Raw genomic sequence first — 12,004 nt, 5'->3', positions numbered from 1 at the left:
TATTTGATTGTTACTCCATGTTAAAGGCTGCCCTTTACAGTCTGTAAAGGTTGTCCTATTCAGTCAGTGGTTCACAAATTAACCTGTAAAATGGCAAAAAGCTCAATAAAATTGTTCTTCATTCTAGCACCGTAGCCAAGGCTCACAAAGCATAAAAAGGAAAATTTCCACAAAACACACAAACAAGGAAAGTCATGCGCACTTTGTTGATCCAGTGGTTGTCAGACCACTCACGGCAAGAAATCTTAAATTTTCATTAGAAAATGTCACTTCAGCAGTTGGCATTCTCAAATGTTCTTCTTGGATGTCCATGTTAAAAAACCCAGAAATAACGCACCCCCCTACACACAACCCCAAAACAAAACTCCAAACCAGTCCTTTTTACACCAACACAAAGTTTAGCTCTTTATCAACTAATCATAAAAGACAGTGTCACCGCATAGTTTCATTCCAACTATTAGGAAATAAACCCCCTAGTCACAAGACTGCCACAAGAATCTTCAGTATGTGCATCTACCACACACAGTTGTCAAGTACAAGACATTTACACTGACATTTTCTGGTCACAACAACCCCTTTATTAAAAAAAACCAAAAAAATAAAAAAACCACAAAAGTATTCATACCACAGGAAAATTATGAAGGATGCAACTGAAATTACACAATAGAACAAGACTAGACAATTTTGAAATCAATGCATTTTGATTCTTGAACATCATAGGCTTTTTAGCTCCTCAAATTCATTGCAACAAGGTTTTAACCAAGTGAAAAAGAACAACCTCTTTTTCTGTAGAAAAGCTAACTTAGGTTCCTATTTAATTGTGGAACCTATTACAGTAAAGGTTGAAGGATTTTAACAGAATTTGCAGAGTTTGTAGACAAGCAATTCCATCAAGGCCAGAAAACTCATCCAACTCAATTCCTGGATATCTGAGAGGATGTTCATATATGTTTCTTTTGCATAGTAATTATCTCTAGATTATATTTACATTCAAATACTTAATATATAAAGTATAATAAATGTAGGAACAATCACTTTATTTCATATATGCTGCTGTTGTATGAATACTTGACAGATTTTGTTGCTTAAGTGTCATGTCAGACATTCAGCAGGTTTTCTCATATTTAAAAAGCACATTATTTGTTATTTTTATTTCCACATTGTTTTAAGATAAATAATGAGAAGTCTAAAAAAAGTTTACCATTTTCCTGGATTCATTCTTGAAAATTAAAATTTCAATCTCAACATTTAAAACCTTTACTCATCATTTCCATCAAAACAACTATCTTGTATGAGTATTTTATAGCACCAGTTTACAAAATTTATTACATATCATTACTTAGTATGTGTTTTCAACTGCAACCTTGACACAGGCTTCCATCCCCAAAGCGTGCACATATTGAAAACCTCCACAAAATCACCACCAGTGCTCCTTAGTCACTCAGTTTCCAAGGGCTTTTCATTATGAATTAAAACAAGGAATAAAACCTTGCTTTAATTTCAATATCTTCATTCTTCCTTCACACACTTTTTTTCCTTTAAACTTGATATGTGAATAATTTATAATTTATTTCTCTTTCTTAATTCTCCTACTAAGACTGCCTTGCCATCTTCAATCAAATTTAAGTAGGCGCATAAAAATCAGTAGAACAATGCTTTGGGTTGTTCCAGCAACCACAAATGTTTAGAAAAATGCCCCCAAAAGCATGTCAGCGAGACCATATTTTTCAGAGTATGGTTTAGAAAGCACAAACAGGAAAACCAGAAGAGGATACATTTAAATGTTTTGCTGTTTGATTTATCATTTCTTTGTGCTAAACCAACACCTCAGTTTTATGCTTATTTTTTATATCAGAAAGGAAAGAAAGGTTTAATGGTATTGTAGAGGGTAAATGACAAAGCAATAAGAATCAGAAGCAAGTCCATTTGGAGTGTTAAACTAGTGAAGCCAGCCTTGAAAACAAGCATATTCCCCAATACTCACTGACTTTTTGTTGGGATCAGAAAGACTGTGGGCAGCTCACAGATAATGACATCAAGCGTGCTTTAACTTCATGCTCCAAGCTCTGATTCCTGCTGGTGGAGGAGCTGGATACAGCTCTGGTTGCTACCCTGGCTATCACTGGGGTGATAACTCTCCCATCAGAGTGCCAGGTACACTGCTGGGAGAGCACTTCACACATTCTCTGCTAACTTCAATAGCTCTTCTATGACTTCTCCAGCCCTCTTATGCCCCTAAAAAGAAATTTTATTTCATCAACCATTCCAAAATCTTCCCTCAAAATGCAAAATTTTTTAATCAAAGCAGCTCCAATTGAATTCTGTGTAGAAGGTTTTACATAACCCTAGCTGCCTTGGCCATTGAATAGTTTCAAAGATAAAATTCAAGACTGTACCAGACATGACAGGTCATAAACACTGGTGTTTAAGTGTAAGCTTAGACAGGTATTTCTGGTCATTCAGCCTGTGCTTTTGGCTCAGAATGCACGTTTGTGGGGCAGTTCAAGGACTAAAATGAATCTTACTAGCCCAACTAGAAAGTAAGGCATTCTGGCATTTTTAGCCAAAACTACCTAGACTACTGTATACACAATCAACACAGACAGTAAGCCTTTGTTTACAGGCATAAATCAAGCAATATGCTAGAAATTGTATAGGGTGTTTTTTATAGCTTGATCAAACAAAAATACTAAAGACACTCCTGTTGAAGTTAACTTTAAACCTAAAGAGGCTCTGAGAAAACACCAGAGCAAGTTTTGCCCTCACTCAAATTGAGAGCAGCAGTGCAATTAGCACATTGGATAATAATGTGGACAGCAAAGGGAGAGACACCCAGAAATATTTTTTAAAAATATTTGTTTTGATGAAAAAAGAAAGACAGTAAATTTACAAAACATTCCAATTCCTACTAAATGCTTATACACCAAAAGGCCATTTTTATGACAGGAAGTCTTCAAACAGCAAATACACATCTACTCTTGAAATGTTATCTTTCAAAGTGAAATGGAGTTCAAAAACACACTCAGTCCAATCCCACTATACACAGTCTGAAGTCATCAAATTGGACATCAAGATCTAATCACTTCATCACAAAACAGCAAACTATTTATTAGGTACTTATCTTCAAAAGCTTGCCTTGTTAGCAGAATCAACAAACTTAATACAAAATAGCTACTCTGACTAAAAATCTATTAAAACAGTCTAAATTATTCTCAGATAAGAAGGAAGGCTTTGTAAGGGTCTTTTGTTTGGTTTAAATATAAAAAACGGTTGAGAGGGTGGAAAGAGGGACAAACTCTAAGGCATTCAAGTGAGATGCTGAAAAACCTTGGCTCTGAAGTTCTGAGAGTGCAGCTGAAGTAAGATTTTACCAATAAAAAACTTCACTCAACTCCAGCATACAAAAACCCTAACATTATATGGCTTTGTTTCAAAAAATTCAGATCCTCATGTAAGCTATTTTGTGTGTCACATAAAAAACCACATCTTCAGAAAGCAATCACGTGCTTGCGCTCAAGTGTTTTGGTCAGGAGACAGGGTATAGGGTTCTTGTCCTTCAGCTTGGGAATAAAACCCTGGGAGATCTCAGTTTTACTGCAACCAATGGAAGGACACAGCTGGACTTAGCTTTTATAAATATTAATGCCCTTTTCTTGAAAGAATAAAAACTTTTGAATTACATAGTCCAAAAATAATATTCTCCCCAGTTTACGTCTGTCACTCAAATGCTGAAGGAGCCGAAATCTTAGTGCTTTGTTTCATTATGAAGGCAATTTTTTATCTATTTAATGTGTCAGAGTAAGATTCTATCATTTTTACATCCTATCTTTTGACTTTTACTCTAAATTTCTAAATCCTTCTTAGAATTAGTGAAATCCTTTGCTTAGAATGAATGATCAATACCAACTCCAATATAATCAATTGTTGATTAAGATTTTGTATATTAAAATCCATTGCAAATTCCATGTTTTGCAAAAAGAGACTTCTCATTCTCCCCAAGCTCTCCACAGAACTAATGCAAAGAAATGGAAATAACTAAAATACAGATACGCTATTCATGCAATCATCCCGAATATGTTCAACAACAATATATCCAGAAGAAAAGGTAACAGAAATACTGAAAGAGGAAAGATATACAGGGAAAAGATTCAAGAGGAAAAAAAAAATTAAACTGGATTCCCCCTTCATTTTGCAGAAAGCAAGATGCATAAGCATAATCTCTGTCCAATTGCTTGCCTTTTTGCACCTTTTTCAAAGTGAAATGAAATGCTACTGCCTTTCAATCCGCTGTGCAAGAAAGATCAATCCTATATTACAACATCAGAAAATACAGACAATCAGGGTGAGGAATATATACATAGATCATATTTATATTTCATAGCATTATACGTACAATAAATTTATATACTTCATACTCTTTCTCACCTACGTATTTTTATACATATTAGAAAAAAAGAAGAAGAAAATAAGATCATCTGAGTGAAAAGCCACTACAGAAGCAAATGGAGAATATATGCATTTTAATTTAAGGAACCTAAGAACCCATCTCCACACTCTTTACAGCTTTACAGCAATTATGCACAAGGTTTGCATAAACACTTCAAAATCATCAAAAGCTGTTTTATCAAAACAGCACTTAAGTTTTACATATGTTTCAACACAAATCAGTATTCAGAATTAAACAGCAGACTGATGAAAAAAAAAAAGGATGTCAGCTGTCATTTTAATCTCTAACCAGATATAGAAAGTGGACATGAAGAAGGAAGACAAAGATGGGGCCAAAGTGATGGAAAGGTTCTTTCCAAATACTTCTTGTAATCTTTCACTGCTCTGGACTTCTAGCTACTCACAATGAATTTTATCAGTACCAGAAAACTTGAATATAATTATTATTGCAATAATGTTATTGAAACCATTATGACACAAGGATATTGCAAAGTAAGGACAGCAATAATATACTGAGTACTAGAGACAATAAAAAGACATGTGGATGCAGCTGGATTCTCTGCAGACACATCTGCAAACAATACCTGTATGGTCAAAGTATGCACTTAATTTAAAGCCCTAAGAAGTTTAACTATAGCAATGAAATAACCCCTCAGTAACAGACACTAAGTATGAAGCCAGTCCCTGACACTCGCAGGCACATCCTGCAGTAACACTGATGTCCCGGTTGTCAGCATATTACCAACACAGAGCCATACAAATCTGTGCCACAGGAATGCTTCCATGAGTATTGACACTTGGTATCTTTAGGGTAGTGCCTGGGCATGCCAACTATAATCAGCATTTGAAATTACTCTGATAAAGGTAATTACTGCTAGGAATGCCAAATGGAGGGACTTGAGTTCTCTAGAACTTAAAAGCTCAAGTGTTGAGGAGCTGGGAGATGAATGAAGAACCAGCTGGACCAATTCCAGCAAGGAAAGAGGTTTGCTTTTCTCTCCTAAGTGGTGAAGACTTCTCTGAATGCCACCGTTCTCAAGATGCTGGGCTTTGAACACAACTTCACAGAGCCGCGGGTTTTCCAGGGAGCGGGAGATCCAACACAATGGACGGGCTTGAGCACCACATGAAGCTGAGGGTTTGAAAAAGATACTGCCTATCCCCCAGACTGCAGCTAAGAGTCTGTACATATTTATGAAAGGCTGCAGCCAGCTGGCCAAATTTCAGATACTTCTCTCAACACTGGAGTCCTTTCACTCAGTCTTTTATCTTCTATTTCCAGTTGAAAAAATAATGCAAATACACGTACTAGTTCAGCTATTTTTCTGCAGCATGGAACTCTCATTATGCTTGCCAGGTTAGTATTTCAGATACATAAACAGATTTCAAGCAAAGCTCTTACCACTAGTTTAATACTGCTTTGACAAGGTTTAAATACACTTTAGATAAGTGACAAAAACTACAGATTGCACACAGTTACACAAAAAGACTGTCTTTTGATCCATTGAAGTAATAAATTGAAGATTCCACATGCAAAAGCCATCTATTTCCTAAGGAGAAGCAAGAACTTGAGAGAAGGCAAGAGAAGGCATTATTAGAAGACAAGACCAGTCTGGCCATAAGTCTAGCAGTGAGTGACTCATGGTTGCCAGTGAGTAGATATGGAAATTACTTCTCCATTAACTATCCCTAACTTAAATAGCCTGGGGCAATACAAAGCTACGCAAAGAAAAAAAAAAAAAAATCCAGCTTCAAATATGTCAGTTTTCTGAAATACGGAAGAAAAAAAATTTCTACAATTTATTTCACTTCACATGTGTACAGAACTATAGAATGGCTTGGGTTGGAAGGGATTTCAAAGATCATTTAGTTCCAACATCCCCACCATGGGCAGGGACACCTCTCACTAGAGCAGGTTGCTCAGAGAGGCATAGGACCTGTCTTTAAATACTGCGAGGGATGGGGCATCCTCAACTTTCCTTGTCAACCATGATAAACTGGAAAGCAATGGTTTCATGTTATATTAAATCCGAGGTCTACATAGTTCACAAGGTCTCTTTTGGACAGGTAGTATATATATACTAGCCTAAGTGAGAGCTAAGGAAAAGACAGAAACTTCCAACTATTGGATTTCAGAGGTATATTGCAGATATGAAAATTTTACATGCTTTTGCCATGCTCAGAAGTAGAAAATAGACAAGAAAAACAAAGTGAGCATTGGCATGCTATTATGCCATAATGCTATTGTTTTAGTTGCTTTAGAACAGAATAAATAAAGGCATCAAATGTATTTTTTTTTCCGATTTCCAGTCTTGTTACCACTTTTCCTTCTAGAGTGCTAAGCACAGTAGAAAAGCCTGACAGGTATTTCATTATTAAAATAACCCAATCTATCTTCCTAAGTAAAAAAACAATGATATGGAAGAAGAGCATGGAGAACTCCTTTGAACACTTTCTCCTGAAGTTGCCAGCCTTGAACTCACAGCTGAGCTATCTCACAGCTATCCTTACCAATTTTTATTATTGCATTAATTCACAATGAAGAACAAAGTACTCACATTCCTTTGACTGTCCCACGAGCCTTTTCTGTCCCGAAGAGGTGACTGCAAATATGCCTCTTCTCCAGGATTTCCATGGAGAATTGTACTATAGTTCTATGTGCTCTTCAACTTAAATTTGTGCCTTACTAAGTAACATAGCTATTACTGGCTCAAATCTGGCCTTTTTCAATGGAGAACCCAGAAAGATAGAGTGCCTTACCTGGTGATTACTTCATCCACTGCCCATGGCTGGAGGGACTGGAGGTGCTTTATCTGTTTTCTCAAATCCACTTAAACTTTCACAATTGCCCTCAAAATACCTCTAACAAAATATCCCCCTGTCAGATCACCAATTCTCCAAGTTACTTCACTAAAAGCACAATGCCTGCAAAGTAGGTCCAACAATATTGTAGTTCCTCACATGCAGTCTTTCAGAAGGGGAAAGATATTTTAGAACGTTATGCCTCTTATTGCCACTGTTGGAACTGGCTGCTGGGGTACCAGCAAACAGTGGTGAGATCAAGTCACAGACCCCATCAGAAAGTCTGAGCTGCCTTGATGTGTGCTTGGGAATGTGCACACCTCTGTACTAGTCAAAGTTCAGACATTACCAATTTCACAGAAAACAGAACACCAACAGCTGTAACATTTATTCCCCAAAAAGCTGTTAAAAATATAAAAACCACAAACAACAACATAAGTAAAAAGCAGAACAACATTTACACTATTGTTCAATAACACAGTTTTCAATGGGAAGTACAATTGTAGTACGAGAGTAGTTTAAAATTTATTCTGAGACTGCCTGGGACAACCAGAGGCATGGTGAAAGGGAACAGTAAGAGGGAACCAAGTGAAAAAGTGTGATAAAACCAGCAAGACAAAGTGGAAGAAAGTTCCACTGGATGGGGAAGAAGCACCATTACAATTCTTTTTTCATGAAACCCAGCATACAATAAAACAGCTTCTGAAGGAATGCCTTGGGCTACTCAAGAGCAAATAATAGCTACTGTGTAACAGGGCAATATTTAGGAAAAAATCTAGGAAATTATTTGCATAGCTGTGTGTGGCCAGACCTGCCAACAATCACAAACTCCTCTTTATAATGTTCTATGTCCCTCTTTATAAATGCTCAATTGCAAAAATAACAATATGCTAAGGAACCATGTGTGCTATACTAGAACAGACAACTTAATACATTTTCTGAGGGATTTCCCAACAACATACAACAGGAGATTTTTTATTTCTAAATAAAGGAAACATGAAATGCCTATCATTTCATCATCCCAGAGTATTTTATGTCCATAAAGCATAAGACTTAACCATTGGGAAATTAAATCCTTTAACTTCAAGAGAACAGTGGTTTATTAGGCACACAGTGCTTAGAAAGATACTACCCCAGCAAGGGTAGTAGGAAACTGCCTTAATTTTTTTTTACATCTGTCAATAAATCATAAATAAATTTTCTTATGTGGGCTGATGAAAAGAGCCTTAGCCTTTCAAACAATTTAAGTATTTTTAAACAAAAAAAAAAAAAAAAAAAAAAAAGGGAAAAAGTAAAAAGTAAAATATTACGAATTTCTTTAAATGACAGACTTCCATACTCTGGATTCAAGGTGCTGAATTAACAGATATGAGCCATTATTTTGTTATCACTTAACAGAAGAAACACTCCCACATTACAGCTATGAAGTTTTTCAACATGATCTGAAGCAGGTTCAATCCTTGCTTTCCCTGTTATGGTATATTCTGTTTCTCAGACAAAGCCTTTTTCCAATGCAATATGGAAACATCACTAAAATGCTAGAAAGCAGCATTATTGTTTCATTTCCCCCCAAAGAGCAATCTTTCTCCATCTCCTATCCTCACCTTCTCTCATCAGTCCTACAGACTTCAATCCTCAAATGAGACACTGTCTTCTCCCACTTTCCTAGCAAAACCTGAAGTGCATCTACTGCTTGGTGTTTAAAACACTATTATTTAAACAGAAGAACTAGAACACATAAGAACTTAGCTCTTCCTTCTCCCCACCAATAGATTACAAAATCTTGTGGAGGGAAGAGAAGATTGATTACATCCAGCTGGATCATTTTTTTGATCCAATGCACCACAAATACTAATGACAATGCAGGAGATGGCATGGTACACATAAAACATATTAAATGCTAGGTCAATTTATACCGAAGGCAGAGCTGCACTCCAAAACCCAAAAGGGACAGCCAGACATTACTTCTGTCCTTCTGTTCCACGAACAACAGTTAAACCTCAACATTTGCCTTTCATGTGCAATATTCTCTATTAGACCTGTGCATTCCTAGAGCTAGGGCACATACCTACACCATGCTTAAATAAAAACTTTAAAGTTCTCACTGGCAATTAGGGACAGCTTAGTCTGGAGAGCATGCAAATTTATCATGTAAACTTGAAAATAATATGAAAGATTAATAGCTGTAGGTAGAAATCTCACAAAAAACATATTTCAAATTGTTCACATTCTGCTTGTGATCTCACCACTACAAACTGCTTGTACATAGCTGCGAAGAAGTTAATATTTTGATTTACCTTCTTTAATTAGGAAGTCATTTTTCATATGAAAAAGCCCACATGTTTATAAATACCCTTTTAAAGGATCATAGCAATTTTGTCAACAAAAAGCAGCAGCATTTGTGATGGTCATTTGCTTATATGTCCTTCACTTCTCAACTAAGAAGCCTGCCAGGGTGACCAAGCTTACCCATATAAAGTTTTAGAGAAAAAAAAAAAAGTGGTTCCTATTCCTTTTTCACCCTGAAACACGCTCCAATTTCACTTTATAGGCAAGATATTTTAAGTTATTAAACTGAAATTAGGGCCCCCAATTGTTCACTACAGAATTTGGAGTTGCTCATATGAGAAGGATTTGGATAAAGCCCTTTCTGTCTGAAAGTACAGTTGAACATTTTTAGAACTGCTAATAAGACTGCACAATTATTTTCCTATCAAATCTGAAGTAATTTGGTTTTCCTAGCCAATGCCTAACTCTTACAAGAACTTTCCAAGATGACAGTTTATCATATGATACATCAATGTAAACACATGGCATAGCTCAAAACCCAGTCCCCAAACACTGTGTAACAAGATTTTTGACATAAAGCACCCACTGAAACAAAACTGAAAGAGCTACTTTGTCCTTACCCTCAAAGCATAGTATCACTCCACACATACCCACACCATTCTTTTAGGAGGCAGGGAAGAAAATTTGCATTCAAGTGTATTAGGCCAATTAAATACTTTGATCTGGAAAAAACATTTTCCACAATGCAGCTCGGGAGAAATCTAACCAATCATGATAGTAAAAAACAGCCATAATGAAATATGAATATTTGCTAGTCATAAAATACATACCAGATGTGATAAGGGAGACATTCAGACAATTAGAAGCTTTTTAACAAGCATACTCTCATACAAAAAACTGGAATCTGAGTTCAAAGCTGCTGTAGAAAGTTCTTTTCCCCTTCCTTCCACAGGTTTTGGAGAGCCACCAGTAAGTTGCACACAAAGCAAATCTTTCCATTTTAATTTTAAGAAACTTCACAATAGTTTTCCCTTCTCCTCAAGAAAAAAAATCAGATTAGATTCTTGTCCCAAAGCAGTTTGAGTATTTTAATCCTCTAAATATGTAAGTTAAACATGTCCATCGCATATATATTAGGGAGGAAGAAGTTTTATCAGCAAAATTCTTTATTCTCACACACATTATGTTATCCTTTTCATGCCAAGAGATTTCCCTAAAGTAACACACACTGTCAGCAACAGAAGCATTGAAGCCATGGCTATGAACCACTTTAAAGCAGATGTATACAAAGTACCACTGAACCTTCAGCACTGTGGCAACACTTGCTTGCTTTATCTTCCAATTTCCTTAGTTTTCTTCTTCAAATGCTTGTTTACAGTTATTGAGACTCTGCAAAAAAATGCCTCAATTATAACTGGTAAGAACTTTCAGTTGAAAAGTATGCAGAGTAAGGGCCTCCCTCACCTCAGGCAACCACTGCAATTTCCAGGGCCCTAATCACTAATATGCAGTTCAGAGAGTGGAGAGGAAAAGAAATGCTGTGAAGTAAAATCCCAATGGCATTCATACAGCTCAACATTAAGTTATGTGGACTCTGTTAAAAACTCATTGTTAAACTTCCCATGTCACTCAAATCCACTTCTACTGTTAACACCAGAAGGAACACAATGTGCACTTTTCTTCCTACAAACTTCAATTTACTCTATTAACTACTGTTAATAATGTAAATATTTTGTATAGTTAAATAATAGGAGAAAGCAAATCCACAATGTTTGCAAACCAGTTCCTTATCTTGTATACACCAGAAGTCTCAGTGCTCTGTTTTCACAACTCCTAGGCACCACAAATTAGGTTGAGAATGGTGTTTTTTCACATCCAGGAGACCCTTAATTAAGCAATGTAAAATCTTTACAAGTTCTGCAGCCTTATGTACAACAGAAAAAAGTAGTAAAATAAGTAAAATATTACCTATTAGGCAGATATTACTCTAAAAATATCCTTTCAGGCAGGAAAAGTAGAAGAAATTTTACACAAGAGATTTCTAGTTCACCGCTTTTCACTTTAGCACAGCTCAGTGACAGTCTAGGAAATCACTAACTACACTCAGTAAATGCAGAAAATAACATCCTACATTAAATGAGTGGTAAACAAATTACCCATTTGTCATTAAGAGCAAAATCTTTAGCTTTCTTTCCTTTACACCGTGCTTTCCATTACAGTGCCAAGCGTTAGTAAAAAGTCAGAATTAGGAATGAGATGTGAGGATGGTAATTGGCTGCAGCAGCAGCAGCACCAGCCTCGGTTCGGGCGCCGCGGCTGCTGCTCCCCTGCCTCGCCAGGTGCCCGAGGAGGCACCGGCAGGGCCGGGGGCCGCTGCCCACGGCCGGGGGCACCGCGGCTCTGCCAGAGCCCCTTCGGACACGGGAGACACGCCTGTCCTCCCAGCCCCGACCGCCCAGAGCAAACA

General features: G+C 36.7%; 1 protein-coding gene across 1 annotated transcript in view; it reads right to left on the bottom strand.

Moving 5' to 3' along the window:
* Positions 1 to 12,004, bottom strand: part of HS2ST1 (heparan sulfate 2-O-sulfotransferase 1) — a 77,949-nt gene that overhangs the window by 65,539 nt on the left and 406 nt on the right. The gene's annotated exons all lie outside the window — the stretch shown is intronic.

This window comes from Lonchura striata, chromosome 9, assembly GCF_046129695.1.
Source record: "Lonchura striata isolate bLonStr1 chromosome 9, bLonStr1.mat, whole genome shotgun sequence".
Classification (NCBI taxonomy): Eukaryota; Metazoa; Chordata; class Aves; order Passeriformes; family Estrildidae; genus Lonchura; species Lonchura striata.
This window is presented reverse-complemented; position numbering and strand designations above follow the sequence as displayed.